Below are 21,712 nucleotides of genomic sequence, written 5' to 3'. Positions count from 1 at the left end.
CAGCAACTTCTTCCTAGAAACATCACCAAAGGCACGGGAAGCCAGGGCCAAAAGGAACTATTGGGATTTCATCAAGATAAAAAGCTTTGGCACAGCAAAAGAAACAGTCCACAAAACCAAAAGACACCCGACACAATGGGAGAAAATATTTGCAAATGACATATCAGATAAAGGGCTACTATCCAAAATCTATAAAGAACTTATCGAACTCAACAGCCAAATAACAAATAACCCAATCAACAAATGGGCAGAAGCCATGAACAGACATTTTTCCAAAGAAGACATCCAAATGGCCAACAGGCACATGAAAAAGTGCTCAACACGGCTCGGCATCAGGGAATTCCAAATCAAATCCTCAATGAGATACCACCTCACACCCGTCAGAAGGGCTAAAATTAACAAGTCAGGGAACGACAGATGTTGGCGGGGATGTGGAGAAAGGGGAACCCTCCTACAGTTTTGGTGGGAATGCAAGCTGGCGCAACCCCTCTGGAAAACAGTATGGAGGTTCCTCAAACAGTTGAAATTAGAGCTACCATTCGATCCAGCAATGGCACTCCTGGGTATTTACCCCAAAGATACAAAGGTAGGGACCCGAAGCGGTACGTGCACCCCATTGTTTATAGCAGCAATGTCCACAGTAGCCAAACTGTGGAAAGAGCCAAGATGTCCATCGACAGAGGAATGGATAAAGAAGAGGTGGTATACAGATACACAATGGAATATTATGCAGCCATCCAAAGGAATGAGATCTTGCCATGTGCAACGACGTGGATGGAACAGGAGGGTCCGATGATTAGTGAAATACGTCAATCAGAGAAAGACATGTATCATATGACCTCACTGACATGAGGAATTCTTAATGTCAGGAACAAACTGAGGGTTGCTGGAGTGGTCGGGGGTGGGAGGGATGGGGTGGCTGGGTGATAGACATTGGGGAGGGTATGAGCTACGGTGAGCGCTGTGAATTGTGTAAGACTGTTGAATCACAGATCTGTACTTCTGAAACAAATAACGCAACATATTTTAAGAATAAAGAAAAAGGAGAAGATAGCAGGAGAGGAAGAATGAAGGGGAGTTAGTCAGAGGGGGAGACGAACCAGGAGAGATGATGGACTCTGAAAAACAAACTGAGGTTTCAAGACGGGAGGTGGGTAGGGGGATGGGTTAGCCTGGTGATGGGTATTAAAGAGGGCACATTCCGCATGGAGCACTGTGTGTTAGGAACAAACAATGAATCATGGAACACTACACCAAAACAAATGATGTAGTACATGGTGATTAACAAAGCAATAAAAAACAAAGACTGTAATAAGAGATGAAGAAGGACACTATGTCCTACTTAAAGGGTCTATCCAACAAGAAGATCTAACAATTGTAAATATCTATGCCCCGAACATGGGAGCATCCAATTATATAAGGCAATTAATAAGAAAAGCAAAGAAACACATTGACAACAATACAATAATAGTGGGGCACTTTAACACCCCCCTGACTGAAATGGCCAGATCATCTAAGCAAAAGATCAACAAGGAAATAAAGACTTGCAATGACACACTGGAGCAAATGGACCTCACAGACATATGCAGAACGTTCCATCCCAAAGCAACGGAATACACTTTCTTCTCTAGTGCCCATGGAACATTCTCCAGAATGGATCACATCCTAGGTCCCAAATCAGGTCTCAACCGGTACCAAAAGATTGGGATCATTCCCTGCACATTTTCAGACCCAAATGCTTTGAAACTAGAACTCAATCACAAGAGGAAAGTCGGAAAGAACTCAAATACATGGAGGCTAAAGAGCCTCCTACTAAAGAATGAATGGGTCAACCAGGAAATTAAAGAAGATTTTAAAAAACTCATGGAAACCAATGAAAATGAAAACACAACTGCCCAAAATCGTTGGGATACACCCACGGCAGTCCTCCGAGGAAAGTAGATAGCAATACAAGCCTTTGTCAAGAAACAAGAAAGGTCTCAAATACACAACCTAACCCTACAGCTAAAGGAGCTGGAGAAAGAACGGCAAAGAAAGCCTAAACCCAGCAGGAGAAGAGAAATCATGAAGATCAGAGCAGAAATCAATGAACTAGAACCCAAAAGAACAGGAGAACAGATCAACGGAACTAGGAGCTGGTTCTTTGAAAGAATTCACAAGGTTGATAAACCCCTGGCCAGGCTGATCAAAAAGAAAAGAGAAATGACCCAAATCAACAAAATCAGGAATGAAAGAGGAGAGATCACAACCAACACCAAAGAAACACAAACAATGATAAGAACATAATATGAGCAACCCTATGGCAGCAAATTAGATAACCTGGAAGAAATGGGGGCCTTCCTAGAGATGTGTCAACTACCAAAACTGACCCAGGAAGAAATAGAAAACCTAAAGAGTCCTATAACCACGAAGGCAATTGAAGCAGTCATCAACGATCTCCCAAGAAACCAAAGCCCAGGGCCAGGGGGCTTCCCAGGGGAATTCTATCAGACATTTAAAGAAGAAATAATACCTAGTCTCCTGAAACGGTTCCTAAAGGTAGAAAGGCAAGGAAAACTTCCAAACTCATTTTAGGAGGCCACCGTTACCTTGATCCCCAAACCAGACAAAGATCCCATCAAAAAGGAGAATTACAGACCCATATCCTTGATGAACATCGATGCAAAAATCCTCACCAAAATACTAGCCAAGAGGACCCAACAGTACATTAAAAGGACTATTCACCACGACCAAGTGGGATTTATCCCTGGGCCGCAAGGCTGGTTCAACATCCGCAAATCAATCAACGTGATAAAATACATTCACAAAAGAAAGAACAAGAATCATAGGATCCTCTCAATAGATGCAGAAAAAGCATTTGACAAAGTACAGCACCCTTTCTTGATCAAAACTCTTCAGAGTATAGGGACAGAGGGTACATACCTCAATATCATAAAAGCCATCTACGAAAAACCTACAGCGAATATCATTCTCAATGGGGAAAAGCTGAGAGCTTTTCCCCTAAGGTCAGGAACGCGGCAGGGAGAGCCACTCTCACCACTGCTACTCAACATAGTATTCGAAGTCCTAGCCACAGCAATCAGACAACAAAAAGAAATCAAAGGCATCCCAATCGGCAGAGAGGAAGTCAAACACTCACTCTTTGCAGATGATATGATACTTTATGTGGAAAACCCCAAAGACTCCACCCCAAAACTGCTAGAACTCACACAGGAATTCAGTCAAGGAGCAGGCTATAAAATCAATGCACAGAAATCAGTGGCATTCCTCTACACCAACAACAAGACAGAAGAGAGACAAACCAAGGAGTCGATCCCATTCACAATTGCACCCAAAACCAGAAGATACCTAGGAATAAATTGAACCAAAGAGGCAAAGGATCAGTACTCAGAAATCTACAGAATACTCAGGAATGAAATTGAAGAAGACACAAAGAAATGGAAAAACGTTCCATGCTCATGGATTGGGAGAACCAACATTGTGAAGAGGTCAATGCTCCCTAGAGCAATCTACACATTCAATGCAATCCCCATCAAAATACCATCCACTTTTTTCAAAGGAATGGAACAAATAATCCTAAATTTTGAATGGAACCAGAAGAGACCCCGAAGAGCCAGAGGAATATTGAAAAAGAAGAGCAAAGCGGGCGGCATCACAATTCTGGACTTCGAGCGCTATGACAAAGCTGTCCTCATCAAGACAGTATGGTACTGGCACAAAAACAGACACATAGATCTATGGAACAGAATCGAGAGCCCAGAAATGGACCCTCAACTCTATGGTCAACTTACCTTTGACAAAGCAGGAAAGAATGTCCAATGGCAAAAAGACAGCCTCTTCAACAACGGGTGTTGGGAAAATTGGACAGCCACATGCAGAAGAATGACACTGGACCATTTCCATACACCACACACAAAAATAGGCTCCAAATGCGTGAAAGACCTCACTGTGAGACAGGAGTCCATCAAAATCCTAAAGGAGAACACAGGTAGCAAGCTCTTCGACGTCAGCCGCAGCAACTTCTTCCTAGAAACATCAACAAAGGCACGGGAAGCCAGGGCCAAAAGGAACTATTGGGATTTCATCAAGATAAAAAGCTTTGGCACAGCAAAAGAAACAGTCCGCAAAACCAAAAGACACCCGACACAATGGGAGAAAATATTTGCAAATGACATATCAGATAAAGGGCTACTATCCAAAATCTATAAAGAACTTATCGAACTCAACAGCCAAAGAACAAATAACCCAATCAACAAATGGGCAGAAGCCATGAACAGACATTTTTCCAAAGAAGACATCCAAATGGCCAACAGGCACATGAAAAAGTGCTCAACACGGCTCGGCATCAGGGAAATCCAAATCAAATCCTCAATGAGACACCACCTCACACCCGTCAGAAGGGCTAAAATTAACATGTCAGGGAACGACAGATGTTGGCGGGGATGTGGAGAAAGGGGAACCCTCCTACAGTGTTCGTGGGAATGCAAGCTGGCGCAACCCCTCTGGAAAACAGTATGGAGGTTCCTCAAACAGTTGAAATTAGAGCTACCATTCGATCCAGCAATGGCAATCCTGGGTATTTACCCGAAAGATACAAAGGTAGGGACCCGAAGCGGTACGTGCACCCCATTGTTTATAGCAGCAATGTCCACAATAGCCAAACTGTGGAAAGAGCCAAGATGTCCATCGACAGAGGAATGGATAAAGAAGAGGTGGTATACAGATACACAATGGAATATTATGCAGCCATCCAAAGGAATGAGATCTTGCCATGTGCAACGACGTGGATGGAACAGGAGGGTCCGATGATTAGTGAAATACGTCAATCAGAGAAAGACATGTATCATATGACCTCACTGACATGAGGAATTCTTAATGTCAGGAACAAACTGAGGGTTGCTGGAGTGGTCGGGGGTGGGAGGGATGGGGTGGCTGGGTGATAGACATTGGGGAGGGTATGAGCTACGGTGAGCGCTGTGAATTGTGTAAGACTGTTGAATCACAGATCTGTACTTCTGAAACAAATAACGCAACATATTTTAAGAATAAAGAAAAAGGAGAAGATAGCAGGAGAGGAAGAATGAAGGGGAGTTAGTCAGAGGGGGAGACGAACCAGGAGAGATGATGGACTCTGAAAAACAAACTGAGGTTTCAAGACGGGAGGTGGGTAGGGGGATGGGTTAGCCTGGTGATGGGTATTAAAGAGGGCACATTCCGCATGGAGCACTGTGTGTTAGGAACAAACAATGAATCAAGGAACACTACACCAAAACAAATGATGTAGTACATGGTGATTAACAAAGCAATAAAAAACAAAGACTGTAATAGGAGATGAAGAAGGACACTATGTCCTACTTAAAGGGTCTTTCCAACAAGAAGATCTAACAATTGTAAATATCTATGCCCCGAACATGGGAGCATCCAATTATATAAGGCAATTATGAAAAAAAGGAAAGAAACACATTGACAACAATACAATAATAGTGGGGCACTTTAACACCCCCCTGACTGAAATGGCCAGATCATCTAAGGAAAAGATCAACAAGGAAATAAAGACTTGCAATGACACACTGGAGCAAATGGACTTCACAGACATATGCAGAACGTTCCATCCCAAAGCAACGGAATACACTTTCTTCTCTAGTGCCCATGGAACATTCTCCAGAATGGATCACATCCTAGGTCCCAAATCAGGTCTCAACCGGTACCAAAAGATTGGGATCATTCCCTGCACATTTTCAGACCACAATGCTTTAAAACTAGAACTCAATCACAAGAGGAAAGTCGGAAAGACCTCAAATACATGGAGGCTAAAGAGCCTCCTACTAAGGAATGAATGGGTCAACCAGAAAATTAAAGAAGATTTTAAAAAACTCATGGAAACCAATGAAAATGAAAACACAACTGCCCAAAATCGTTGGGATACACCCACGGCAGTCCTGCGAGGAAAGTAGATAGCAATACAAGCCTTTGTCAAGAAACAAGAAAGGTCTCAAATACACAACCTAACCCTACACCTAAAGGAGCTGGAGAAAGAACGGTAAAGAAAGCCTAAACCCAGCAGGAGAAGAGAAATCATGAAGATCAGAGCAGAAATCAATGAACTAGAACCCAAAAGAACAGGAGAACAGATCAACGGAACTAGGAGCTGGTTCTTTGAAAGAATTCACAAGGTTGATAAACCCCTGGCCAGGCTGATCAAAAAGAAAAGAGAAATGACCCAAATCAACAAAATCAGGAATAAAAGAGGAGAGATCACAACCAACACCAAAGAAATACAAACAATGATAAGAACATAATATGAGCAACCCTATGGCAGCAAATTAGATAACCTGGAAGAAATGGGTGCCTTCCTAGAGATGTGTCAACTACCAAAACTGACCCAGGAAGAAATAGAAAACCTAAAGTGTCCTATAACCACGAAGGCAATTGAAGCAGTCATCAAAAATCTCCCAAGAAACCAAAGCCCAGGGCCAGGTGGCTTCCCAGGGGAATTCTATCAGACATTTAAAGAAGAAATAATACCTAGTCTCCTGAAACGGTTCCCAAAGTTAGAAAGGCAAGGAAAACTTCCAAACTCATTTTAGGAGGCCACCGTTACCTTGATCCGCAAACCAGACAGAGATCCCATCAAAAAGGAGAATTACAGACCCATATCCTTGATGAACATCGATGCAAAAATCCTCACCAAAATACTAGACAAGAGGATCCAACAGTACATTAAAAGGACTATTCACCACGACCAAGTGGGATTTATCCCTGGGCCGCAAGGCTGGTTCAACATCCGCAAATCAATCAACGTGATAAAATACATTCACAAAAGAAAGAACAAGAATCATAGGATCCTCTCAATAGATGCAGAAAAAGCATTTGACAAAGTACAGCACCCTTTCTTGATCAAAACTCTTCAGAGTATAGGGACAGAGGGTACATACCTCAATATCATAAAAGCCATCTACGAAAAACCTACAGCGAATATCATTCTCAATGGGGAAAAGCTGAGAGCTTTTCCCCTAAGGTCAGGAACGCGGCAGGGAGATCCACTCTCACCACTGCTACTCAACATAGTATTCGAAGTCCTAGCCACAGCAATCAGACAACAAAAAGAAATCAAAGGCATCCCAATCGGCAGAGAGGAAGTCAAACTCTCACTCTTTGCAGATGATATGATACTTTATGTGGAAAACTCCAAAGACTCCACCCCAAAACTGCTAGAACTCACACAGGAATTCAGTCAAGGAGCAGGCTATAAAATCAATGCACAGAAATCAGTGGCATTCCTCTACACCAACAACAAGACAGAAGAGAGACAAATCAAGGAGTCGATCCCATTCCCAATTGCACCCAAAACCATAAGATACCTAGGAATAAATTGAACCAAAGAGGCAAAGGATCTGTACTCAGAATTCTACAGAATACTCAGGAATGAAATTGAAGAAGACACAAAGAAATGGAAAAACGTTCCATGCTCATGGATTGGGAGAACCAACATTGTGAAGAGGTCAATGCTCCCTAGAGCAATCTACACATTCAATGCAATCCCCATCAAAATACCATCCACTTTTTTCAAAGGAATGGAACAAATAATCCTAAATTTTGAATGGAACCAGAAGAGACCCCGAATAGCCAGAGGAATATTGAAAAAGAAGAGCAAAGCGGGCGGCATCAGAATTCTGGACTTCGAGCGCTATGACAAAGCTGTCCTCGTCAAGACAGTATGGTACTGGCACAAAAACAGACACATAGATCCATGGAACAGAACCGAGAGCCCAGAAATGGACCCTCAACTCTATGGTCAACTTACCTTTGACAAAGCAGGAAAGAATGTCCAATGGCAAAAAGACAGCCTCTTCAACAACGGGTGTTGGGAAAATTGGACAGCCACATGCAGAAGAATGACACTGGACCATTTCCATACACCACACACAAAAATAGACTCCAAATGCGTGAAAGACCTCACTGTGAGACAGGAGTCCATCAAAATCCTAAAGGAGAACACAGGTAGCAAGCTCTTCGACGTCAGCCGCAGCAACTTCTTCCTAGAAACATCACCAAAGGCACGGGAAGCCAGGGCCAAAAGGAACTATTGGGATTTCATCAAGATAAAAAGCTTTGGCACAGCAAAAGAAACAGTCCACAAAACCAAAAGACACCCGACACAATGGGAGAAAATATTTGCAAATGACATATCAGATAAAGGGCTACTATCCAAAATCTATAAAGAACTTATCGAACTCAACAGCCAAATAACAAATAACCCAATCAACAAATGGGCAGAAGCCATGAACAGACATTTTTCCAAAGAAGACATCCAAATGGCCAACAGGCACATGAAAAAGTGCTCAACACGGCTCGGCATCAGGGAATTCCAAATCAAATCCTCAATGAGATACCACCTCACACCCGTCAGAAGGGCTAAAATTAACAAGTCAGGGAACGACAGATGTTGGCGGAGACGTGGAGAAAGGGGAACCCTCCTACAGTTTTGGTGGGAATGCAAGCTGGCGCAACCCCTCTGGAAAACAGTATGGAGGTTCCTCAAACAGTTGAAATTAGAGCTACCATTCGATCCAGCAATGGCACTACTGGGTATTTACCCCAAAGATACAAAGGTAGGGACCCGAACCGGTACGTGCACCCCATTGTTTATAGCAGCAATGTCCACAGTAGCAAAACTGTGGAAAGAGCCAAGATGTCCATCGACAGAGGAATGGATAAAGAAGAGGTGGTATACATATACACAATGGAATATTATGCAGCCATCCAAAGGAATGAGATCTTGCCATGTGCAACGACGTGGATGGAACAGGAGGGTCCGATGATTAGTGAAATACGTCAATCAGAGAAAGACATGTATCATATGACCTCACTGACATGAGGAATTCTTCATGTCAGGAACAAACAGAGGGTTGCTGGAGTGGTCGGGGGTGGGAGGGATGGGGTGGCTGGGTGATAGACATTGGGGAGGGTATGAGCTACGGTGAGCGCTGTGAATTGTGTAAGACTGTTGAATCACAGATCTGTACTTCTGAAACAAATAACGCAACATATTTTAAGAATAAAGAAAAAGGAGAACATAGCAGGAGAGGAAGAATGAAGGGGAGATAGTCAGACGGGGAGACGAACCAGGAGAGATGATGGACTCTGAAAAACAAACTGAGGTTTCAAGACGGGAGGTGGGTAGGGGGATGGGTTAGCCTGGTGATGGGTATTAAAGAGGGCACATTCCGCATGGAGCACCGTGTGTTAGGAACAAACAATGAATCATGGAACACTACACCAAAACAAATGATGTAGTACATGGTGATTAACAAAGCAATAAAAAACAAAGACTGTAATAAGAGATGAAGAAGGACACTATGTCCTACTTAAAGGGTCTATCCAACAAGAAGATCTAACAATTGTAAATATCTATGCCCCGAACATGGGAGCATCCAATTATATAAGGCAATTAATAAGAAAAGCAAAGAAACACATTGACAACAATACAATAATAGTGGGGCACTTTAACACCCCCCTGACTGAAATGGCCAGATCATCTAAGCAAAAGATCAACAAGGAAATAAAGACTTGAAATGACACACTGGAGCAAATGGACTTCACAGACATATGCAGAACGTTCCATCCCAAAGCAACGGAATACACTTTCTTCTCTAGTGCCCATGGAACATTCTCCAGAATGGATCACATCCTAGGTCCCAAATCAGGTCTCAACCGGTACCAAAAGATTGGGATCATTCCCTGCACATTTTCAGACCACAATGCTTTGAAACTAGAACTCAATCACAAGAGGAAAGTCGGAAAGAACTCAAATACATGGAGGCTAAAGAGCCTCCTACTAAAGAATGAATGGGTCAACCAGGAAATTAAAGAAGATTTTAAAAAACTCATGGAAACCAATGAAAATGAAAACACAACTGCCCAAAATCGTTGGGATACACCCACGGCAGTCCTCCGAGGAAAGTAGATAGCAATACAAGCCTTTGTCAAGAAACAAGAAAGGTCTCAAATACACAACCTAACCCTACAGCTAAAGGAGCTGGAGAAAGAACGGCAAAGAAAGCCTAAACCCAGCAGGAGAAGAGAAATCATGAAGATCAGAGCAGAAATCAATGAACTAGAACCCAAAAGAACAGGAGAACAGATCAACGGAACTAGGAGCTGGTTCTTTGAAAGAATTCACAAGGTTGATAAACCCCTGGCCAGGCTGATCAAAAAGAAAAGAGAAATGACCCAAATCAACAAAATCAGGAATGAAAGAGGAGAGATCACAACCAACACCAAAGAAACACAAACAATGATAAGAACATAATATGAGCAACGCTATGGCAGCAAATTAGATAACCTGGAAGAAATGGGGGCCTTCCTAGAGATGTGTCAACTACCAAAACTGACCCAGGAAGAAATAGAAAACCTAAAGAGTCCTATAACCACGAAGGCAATTGAAGCAGTCATCAACGATCTCCCAAGAAACCAAAGCCCAGGGCCAGGTGGTTTCCCAGGGGAATTCTATCAGACATTTAAAGAAGAAATAATACCTAGTCTCCTGAAACGGTTCCCAAAGTTAGAAAGGCAAGGAAAACTTCCAAACTCATTTTAGGAGGCCACCGTTACCTTGATCCGCAAACCAGACAGAGATCCCATCAAAAAGGAGAATTACAGACCCATATCCTTGATGAACATCGATGCAAAAATCCTCACCAAAATACTAGACAAGAGGATCCAACAGTACATTAAAAGGACTATTCACCACGACCAAGTGGGATTTATCCCTGGGCCGCAAGGCTGGTTCAACATCCGCAAATCAATCAACGTGATAAAATACATTCACAAAAGAAAGAACAAGAATCATAGGATCCTCTCAATAGATGCAGAAAAAGCATTTGACAAAGTACAGCACCCTTTCTTGATCAAAACTCTTCAGAGTATAGGGACAGAGGGTACATACCTCAATATCATAAAAGCCATCTACGAAAAACCTACAGCGAATATCATTCTCAATGGGGAAAAGCTGAGAGCTTTTCCCCTAAGGTCAGGAACGCGGCAGGGAGAGCCACTCTCACCACTGCTACTCAACATAGTATTCGAAGTCCTAGCCACAGCAATCAGACAACAAAAAGAAATCAAAGGCATCCCAATCGGCAGAGAGGAAGTCAAACTCTCACTCTTTGCAGATGATATGATACTTTATGTGGAAAACTCCAAAGACTCCACCCCAAAACTGCTAGAACTCACACAGGAATTCAGTCAAGGAGCAGGCTATAAAATCAATGCACAGAAATCAGTGGCATTCCTCTACACCAACAACAAGACAGAAGAGAGACAAATCAAGGAGTCGATCCCATTCCCAATTGCACCCAAAACCATAAGATACCTAGGAATAAATTGAACCAAAGAGGCAAAGGATCTGTACTCAGAATTCTACAGAATACTCAGGAATGAAATTGAAGAAGACACAAAGAAATGGAAAAACGTTCCATGCTCATGGATTGGGAGAACCAACATTGTGAAGAGGTCAATGCTCCCTAGAGCAATCTACACATTCAATGCAATCCCCATCAAAATACCATCCACTTTTTTCAAAGGAATGGAACAAATAATCCTAAATTTTGAATGGAACCAGAAGAGACCCCGAATAGCCAGAGGAATATTGAAAAAGAAGAGCAAAGCGGGCGGCATCAGAATTCTGGACTTCGAGCGCTATGACAAAGCTGTCCTCGTCAAGACAGTATGGTACTGGCACAAAAACAGACACATAGATCCATGGAACAGAACCGAGAGCCCAGAAATGGACCCTCAACTCTATGGTCAACTTACCTTTGACAAAGCAGGAAAGAATGTCCAATGGCAAAAAGACAGCCTCTTCAACAACGGGTGTTGGGAAAATTGGACAGCCACATGCAGAAGAATGACACTGGACCATTTCCATACACCACACACAAAAATAGACTCCAAATGCGTGAAAGACCTCACTGTGAGACAGGAGTCCATCAAAATCCTAAAGGAGAACACAGGTAGCAAGCTCTTCGACGTCAGCCGCAGCAACTTCTTCCTAGAAACATCACCAAAGGCACGGGAAGCCAGGGCCAAAATGAACTATTGGGATTTCATCAAGATAAAAAGCTTTGGCACAGCAAAAGAAACAGTCCACAAAACCAAAAGACACCCGACACAATGGGAGAAAATATTTGCAAATGACATATCAGATAAAGGGCTACTATCCAAAATCTATAAAGAACTTATCGAACTCAACAGCCAAATAACAAATAACCCAATCAACAAATGGGCAGAAGCCATGAACAGACATTTTTCCAAAGAAGACATCCAAATGGCCAACAGGCACATGAAAAAGTGCTCAACACGGCTCGGCATCAGGGAATTCCAAATCAAATCCTCAATGAGATACCACCTCACACCCGTCAGAAGGGCTAAAATTAACAAGTCAGGGAACGACAGATGTTGGCGGAGACGTGGAGAAAGGGGAACCCTCCTACAGTTTTGGTGGGAATGCAAGCTGGCGCAACCCCTCTGGAAAACAGTATGGAGGTTCCTCAAACAGTTGAAATTAGAGCTACCATTCGATCCAGCAATGGCACTACTGGGTATTTACCCCAAAGATACAAAGGTAGGGACCCGAACCGGTACGTGCACCCCATTGTTTATAGCAGCAATGTCCACAGTAGCAAAACTGTGGAAAGAGCCAAGATGTCCATCGACAGAGGAATGGATAAAGAAGAGGTGGTATACATATACACAATGGAATATTATGCAGCCATCCAAAGGAATGAGATCTTGCCATGTGCAACGACGTGGATGGAACAGGAGGGTCCGATGATTAGTGAAATACGTCAATCAGAGAAAGACATGTATCATATGACCTCACTGACATGAGGAATTCTTCATGTCAGGAACAAACAGAGGGTTGCTGGAGTGGTCGGGGGTGGGAGGGATGGGGTGGCTGGGTGATAGACATTGGGGAGGGTATGAGCTACGGTGAGCGCTGTGAATTGTGTAAGACTGTTGAATCACAGATCTGTACTTCTGAAACAAATAACGCAACATATTTTAAGAATAAAGAAAAAGGAGAAGATAGCAGGAGAGGAAGAATGAAGGGGAGTTAGTCAGAGGGGGAGACGAACCAGGAGAGATGATGGACTCTGAAAAACAAACTGAGGTTTCAAGACGGGAGGTGGGTAGGGGGATGGGTTAGCCTGGTGATGGGTATTAAAGAGGGCACATTCCGCATGGAGCACTGTGTGTTAGGAACAAACAATGAATCATGGAACACTACACCAAAACAAATGATGTAGTACATGGTGATTAACAAAGCAATAAAAATCAAAGTCTGTAATAAGAGATGAAGAAGGACACTATGTCCTACTTAAAGGGTCTATCCAACAAGAAGATCTAACAATTGTAAATATCTATGCCCCGAACATGGGAGCATCCAATTATATAAGGCAATTAATAAGAAAAGCAAAGAAACACATTGACAACAATACAATAATAGTGGGGCACTTTAACACCCCCCTGACTGAAATGGCCAGATCATCTAAGCAAAAGATCAACAAGGAAATAAAGACTTGCAATGACACACTGGAGCAAATGGACCTCACAGACATATGCAGAACGTTCCATCCCAAAGCAACGGAATACACTTTCTTCTCTAGTGCCCATGGAACATTCTCCAGAATGGATCACATCCTAGGTCCCAAATCAGGTCTCAACCGGTACCAAAAGATTGGGATCATTCCCTGCACATTTTCAGACCACAATGCTTTGAAACTAGAACTCAATCACAAGAGGAAGGTCGGAAAGACCTCAAATACATGGAGGCTAAAGAGCCTCCTACTAAAGAATGAATGGGTCAACCAGGAAATTAAAGAAGATTTTAAAAAACTCATGGAAACCAATGAAAATGAAAACACAACTGGCAAAATCGTTGGGATACACCCACGGCAGTCCTGCGAGGAAAGTACATATCAATACAAGCCTTTGTCAAGAAACAAGAAAGGTCTCAAATACACAACCTAACCCTACACCTAAAGGAGCTGGAGAAAGAACGGTAAAGAAAGCCTAAACCCAGCAGGAGAAGAGAAATCATGAAGATCAGAGCAGAAATCAATGAACTAGAACCCAAAAGAACAGGAGAACAGATCAACGGAACTAGGAGCTGGTTCTTTGAAAGAATTCACAAGGTTGATAAACCCCTGGCCAGGCTGATCAAAAAGAAAAGAGAAATGACCCAAATCAACAAAATCAGGAATAAAAGAGGAGAGATCACAACCAACACCAAAGAAATACAAACAATGATAAGAACATAATATGAGCAACCCTATGGCAGCAAATTAGATAACCTGGAAGAAATGGGTGCCTTCCTAGAGATGTGTCAACTACCAAAACTGACCCAGGAAGAAATAGAAAACCTAAAGTGTCCTATAACCACGAAGGCAATTGAAGCAGTCATCAAAAATCTCCCAAGAAACCAAAGCCCAGGGCCAGGTGGCTTCCCAGGGGAATTCTATCAGACATTTAAAGAAGAAATAATACCTAGTCTCCTGAAACGGTTCCCAAAGGTAGAAAGGCAAGGAAAACTTCCAAACTCATTTTATGAGGCCACCGTTACCTTGATCCCCAAACCAGACAAAGATCCCATCAAAAAGGAGAATTACAGACCCATATCCTTGAAGAACATCGATGCAAAAATCCTCACCAAAATACTAGGCAAGAGGATCCAACAGTACATTAAAAGGACTATTCACCACGACCAAGTGGGATTTATCCCTGGGCCGCAAGGCTGGTTCAACATCCGCAAATCAATCAACGTGATAAAATACATTCACAAAAGAAAGAACAAGAATCATAGGATCCTCTCAATAGATGCAGAAAAAGCATTTGACAAAGTACAGCACCCTTTCTTGATCAAAACTCTTCAGAGTATAGGGACAGAGGGTACATACCTCAATATCATAAAAGCCATCTACGAAAAACCTACAGCGAATACCATTCTGAATGGGGAAAAGCTGAGAGCTTTTCCCCTAAGGTCAGGAACGCGGCAGGGAGAGCCACTCTCACCACTGCTACTCAACATAGTATTCGAAGTCCTAGCCACAGCAATCAGACAACAAAAAGAAATCAAAGGCATCCCAATCGGCAGAGAGGAAGTCAAACTCTCACTCTTTGCAGATGATATGATAATTTATGTGGAAAACCCAAAAGACTCCACCCCAAAACTTCTAGAACTCACACAGGTATTCAGTCAAAGAGCAGGCTATAAAATCAATGCACAGAAATCAGTGGCATTCCTCTACACCAACAACAAGACAGAAGAGAGACAAATCAAGGAGTCGATCCCATTCACAATTGCACCCAAAACCAGAAGATACCTAGGAATAAATTGAACCAAAGAGGCAAAGGATCTGTACTCAGAAATCTACAGAATACTCAGGAATGAAATTGAAGAAGACACAAAGAAATGGAAAAACGTTCCATGCTCATGGATTGGGAGAACCAACATTGTGAAGAGGTCAATGCTCCCTAGAGCAATCTACACATTCAATGCAATCCCCATCAAAATACCATCCACTTTTTTCAAAGGAATGGAACAAATAATCCTAAATTTTGAATGGAACCAGAAGAGACCCCGAATACCCAGAGGAGTATTGAAAAAGAAGAGCAAAGCGGGCGGCATCACAATTCTGGACTTCGAGCGCTATGACAAAGCTGTCCTCATCAAGACTGTATGGTACTGGCACAAAAACAGACACATAGATCCATGGAACAGAATCGAGAGCCCAGAAATGGACCCTCAACTCTATGGTCAACTTACCTTTGACAAAGCAGGAAAGAATGTCCAATGGCAAAAAGACAGCCTCTTCAACAACGGGTGTTGGGAAAATTGGACAGCCACATGCAGAAGAATGACACTGGACCATTTCCATACACCACACACAAAAATAGACTCCAAATGCGTGAAAGACCTCACTGTGAGACAGGAGTCCATCAAAATCCTAAAGGAGAACACAGGTAGCAAGCTCTTCGACGTCAGCCGCAGCAACTTCTTCCTAGAAACATCACCAAAGGCACGGGAAGCCAGGGCCAAAATGAACTATTGGGATTTCATCAAGATAAATAGCTTTGGCACAGCAAAAGAAACAGTCCACAAAACCAAAAGACACCCGACACAATGGGAGAAAATATTTGCAAATGACATATCAGATAAAGGGCTACTATCCAAAATCTATAAAGAACTAATCGAACTCAACAGCCAAACAACAAATAATCCAATCAAGAAATGGGCAGAAGCCATGAACAGACATTTTTCCAAAGAAGACATCCAAATGGCCAACAGGCACATGAAAAAGTGCTCAACACGGCTCGGCATCAGGGAAATCCAAATCAAAACCTCAATGAGACACCACCTCACACCCGTCAGAATGGCTAAAATTAACAAGTCAGGCAACGACAGATGTTGGCGGGGATGTGGAGAAAGGGGAACCCTCCTACAGTGTTCGTGGGAATGCAAGCTGGCGCAACCCCTCTGGAAAACAGTATGGAGGTTCCTCAAACAGTTGAAATTAGAGCTACCATTCGATCCAGCAATGGCACTCCTGGGTATTTACCCCAAAGATACAAAGGTAGGGACCCGAAGCGGTACGTGCACCCCATTGTTTATAGCAGCAATGTCCACAATAGCCAAACTGTGGAAAGAGCCAAGATGTCCATCGACAGAGGAATGGATAAAGAAGAGGTGGTATACATATACACAATGGAATATTATGCAGCCATCCAAAGGAATGAGATCTTGCCATGTGCAACGACGTGGATGGAACAGGAGGGTCCGATGATTAGTGAAATACGTCAATCAGAGAAAGACATGTATCATATGACCTCACTGATATGAGGAATTCTTAATGTCAGGAACAAACTGAGGGTTGCTGGAGTGGTCGGGGGTGGGAGGGATGGGGTGTCTGGGTGATAGACTTTGGGGAGGGTATGAGCTACGGTGAGCGCTGTGAATTGTGTAAGACTGTTGAATCACAGATCTGTACTTCTGAAACAAATAACGCAACATATTTTAAGAATAAAGAAAAAGGAGAAGATAGCAGGAGAGGAAGAATGAAGGGGAGATAGTCAGACGGGGAGACGAACCAGGAGAGATGATGGACTCTGAAAAACAAACTGAGGTTTCAAGACGGGAGGTGGGTAGGGGGATGGGTTAGCCTGGTGATGGGTATTAAAGAGGGCGCATTCCGCATGGAGCACCGTGTGTTAGGAACAAACAATGAATCATGGAACACTACACCAAAACAAATGATGTAGTACATGGTGATTAACAAAGCAATAAAAAACAAAGACTGTAATAAGAGATGAAGAAGGACACTATGTCCTACTTAAAGGGTCTATCCAACAAGAAGATCTAACAATTGTAAATATCTATGCCCCGAACATGGGAGCATCCAATTATATAAGGCAATTAATAAGAAAAGCAAAGAAACACATTGACAACAATACAATAATAGTGGGGCACTTTAACACCCCCCTGACTGAAATGGCCAGATCATCTAAGCAAAAGATCAACAAGGAAATAAAGACTTGAAATGACACACTGGAGCAAATGGACTTCACAGACATATGCAGAACGTTCCATCCCAAAGCAACGGAATACACTTTCTTCTTTAGTGCCCATGGAACATTCTCCAGAATGGATCACATCCTAGGTCCCAAATCAGGTCTCAACCGGTACCAAAAGATTGGGATCATTCCCTGCACATTTTCAGACCACAATGCTTTGAAACTAGAACTCAATCACAAGAGGAAAGTCGGAAAGAACTCAAATACATGGAGGCTAAAGAGCCTCCTACTAAAGAATGAATGGGTCAACCAGGAAATTAAAGAAGATTTTAAAAAACTCATGGAAACCAATGAAAATGAAAACACAACTGCCCAAAATCGTTGGGATACACCCACGGCAGTCCTCCGAGGAAAGTAGATAGCAATACAAGCCTTTGTCAAGAAACAAGAAAGGTCTCAAATACACAACCTAACCCTACAGCTAAAGGAGCTGGAGAAAGAACGGCAAAGAAAGCCTAAACCCAGCAGGAGAAGAGAAATCATGAAGATCAGAGCAGAAATCAATGAACTAGAACCCAAAAGAACAGGAGAACAGATCAACGGAACTAGGAGCTGGTTCTTTGAAAGAATTCACAAGGTTGATAAACCCCTGGCCAGGCTGATCAAAAAGAAAAGAGAAATGACCCAAATCAACAAAATCAGGAATGAAAGAGGAGAGATCACAACCAACACCAAAGAAACACAAACAATGATAAGAACATAATATGAGCAACCCTATGGCAGCAAATTAGATAACCTGGAAGAAATGGGGGCCTTCCTAGAGATGTGTCAACTACCAAAACTGACCCAGGAAGAAATAGAAAACCTAAAGAGTCCTATAACCACGAAGGCAATTGAAGCAGTCATCAACGATCTCCCAAGAAACCAAAGCCCAGGGCCAGGGGGCTTCCCAGGGGAATTCTATCAGACATTTAAAGAAGAAATAATACCTAGTCTCCTGAAACGGTTCCCAAAGGTAGAAAGGCAAGGAAAACTTCCAAACTCATTTTAGGAGGCCACCGTTACCTTGATCCCCAAACCAGACAAAGATCCCATCAAAAAGGAGAATTACAGACCCATATCCTTGATGAACATCGATGCAAAAATCCTCACCAAAATACTAGCCAAGAGGATCCAACAGTACATTAAAAGGACTATTCACCACGACCAAGTGGGATTTATCCCTGGGCCGCAAGGCTGGTTCAACATCCGCAAATCAATCAACGTGATAAAATACATTCACAAAAGAAAGAACAAGAATCATAGGATCCTCTCAATAGATGCAGAAAAAGCATTTGACAAAGTACAGCACCCTTTCTTGATCAAAACTCTTCAGAGTATAGGGACAGAGGGTACATACCTCAATATCATAAAAGCCATCTACGAAAAACCTACAGCGAATATCATTCTCAATGGGGAAAAGCTGAGAGCTTTTCCCCTAAGGTCAGGAACGCGGCAGGGAGAGCCACTCTCACCACTGCTACTCAACATAGTATTCGAAGTCCTAGCCACAGCAATCAGACAACAAAAAGAAATCAAAGGCATCCCAATCGGCAGAGAGGAAGTCAAACTCTCACTCTTTGCAGATGATATGATACTTTATGTGGAAAACCCCAAAGACTCCACCCCAAAACTGCTAGAACTCACACAGGAATTCAGTCAAGGAGCAGGCTATAAAATCAATGCACAGAAATCAGTGGCATTCCTCTACACCAACAACAAGACAGAAGAGAGACAAACCAAGGAGTCGATCCCATTCACAATTGCACCCAAAACCAGAAGATACCTAGGAATAAATTGAACCAAAGAGGCAAAGGATCAGTACTCAGAAATCTACAGAATACTCAGGAATGAAATTGAAGAAGACACAAAGAAATGGAAAAACGTTCCATGCTCATGGATTGGGAGAACCAACATTGTGAAGAGGTCAATGCTCCCTAGAGCAATCTACACATTCAATGCAATCCCCATCAAAACACCATCCACTTTTTTCAAAGGAATGGAACAAATAATCCTAAATTTTGAATGGAACCAGAAGAGACCCCGAAGAGCCAGAGGAATATTGAAAAAGAAGAGCAAAGCGGGCGGCATCACAATTCTGGACTTCGAGCGCTATGACAAAGCTGTCCTCATCAAGACAGTATGGTACTGGCACAAAAACAGACACATAGATCCATGGAACAGAATCGAGAGCCCAGAAATGGACCCTCAACTCTATGGTCAACTTACCTTTGACAAAGCAGGAAAGAATGTCCAATGGCAAAAACACAGCCTCTTCAACAACGGGTGTTGGGAAAATTGGACAGCCACATGCAGAAGAATGACACTGGACCACTTCCATACACCACACACAAAAATAGGCTCCAAATGCGTGAAAGACCTCACTGTGAGACAGGAGTCCATCAAAATCCTAAAGGAGAACACAGGTAGCAAGCTCTTCGACGTCAGCCGCAGCAACTTCTTCCTAGACACATCACCAAAGGCACGGGAAGCCAGGGCCAAAATGAACTATTGGGATTTCATCAAGATAAAAAGCTTTGGCACAGCAAAAGAAACAGTCCACAAAACCAAAAGACACCCGACACAATGGGAGAAAATATTTGCAAATGACATATCAGATAAAGGGCTACTATCCAAAATCTATAAAGAACTTATCGAACTCAACAGCCAAATAACAAATAACCCAATCAACAAATGGGCAGAAGCCATGAACAGACATTTTTCCAAAGAAGACATCCAAATGGCCAACAGGCACATGAAAAAGTGCTCAACACGGCTCGGCATCAGGGAAATCCAAATCAAATCCTCAATGAGACACCACCTCACACACGTCAGAAGGGCTAAAATTAAGAAGTCAGGGAACGACAGATGTTGGCGGGGATGTGGAGAAAGGGGAACCCTCCTACAGTGTTCGTGGGAATGCAAGCTGGCGCAACCCCTCTGGAAAACAGTATGGAGGTTCCTCAAACAGTTGAAATTAGAGTTACCATTCGATCCAGCAATGGCACTCCTGGGTATTTACCCGAAAGATACAAAGGTAGGGACCCGAGGCGGTACGTGCACCCCATTGTTTATAGCAGCAATGTCCACAATAGCCAAACTGTGGAAAGAGCCAAGATGTCCATCGACAGAGGAATGGATAAAGAAGAGGTGGTATACATATACACAATGGAATATTATGCAGCCATCCAAAGGAATGAGATCTTGCCATGTGCAACGACGTGGATGGAACAGGAGGGTCCGATGATTAGTGAAATACGTCAATCAGAGAAAGACATGTATCATATGACCTCACTGACATGAGGAACTCTTAATGTCAGGAACAAACTGAGGGTTGCTGGAGTGGTCGGGGGTGGGAGGGATGGGGTGGCTGGGTGATAGACATTGGGGAGGGTATGAGCTACGGTGAGCGCTGTGAATTGTGTAAGACTGTTGAATCACAGATCTGTACTTCTGAAACAAATAACGCAACATATTTTAAGAATAAAGAAAAAGGAGAAGATAGCAGGAGAGGAAGAATGAAGGGGAGTTAGTCAGAGGGGGAGACGAACCAGGAGAGATGATGGACTCTGAAAAACAAACTGAGGTTTCAAGACGGGAGGTGGGTAGGGGGATGGGTTAGCCTGGTGATGGGTATTAAAGAGGGCACATTCCGCATGGAGCACTGTGTGTTAGGAACACACAATGAATCATGGAACACTACACCAAAACAAATGATGTAGTACATGGTGATTAACAAAGCAATAAAAATCAAAGACTGTAATAAGAGATGAAGAAGGACACTATGTCCTACTTAAAGGGTCTATCCAACAAGAAGATCTAACAATTGTAAATATCTATGCCCCGAACATGGGAGCATCCAATTATATAAGGCAATTAATAAGAAAAGCAAAGAAACACATTGACAACCATACAATAATAGTGGGGCACTTTAACACCCCCCTGACTGAAATGGCCAGATCATCTAAGCAAAAGATCAACAAGGAAATAAAGACTTGCAATGACACACTGGAGCAAATGGACTTCACAGACATATGCAGAACGTTCCATCCCAAAGCAACGGAATACACTTTCTTCTCTAGTGCCCATGGAACATTCT

The sequence above is a fragment of the Eumetopias jubatus genome, unplaced genomic scaffold, assembly GCF_037043125.1.
Source record: "Eumetopias jubatus isolate StellerSeaLion01/CBP00866 unplaced genomic scaffold, mEumJub1_p1.0 scaffold_22, whole genome shotgun sequence".
In the NCBI taxonomy this organism is placed as follows: Eukaryota; Metazoa; Chordata; class Mammalia; order Carnivora; family Otariidae; genus Eumetopias; species Eumetopias jubatus.
This window is presented reverse-complemented; position numbering follows the sequence as displayed.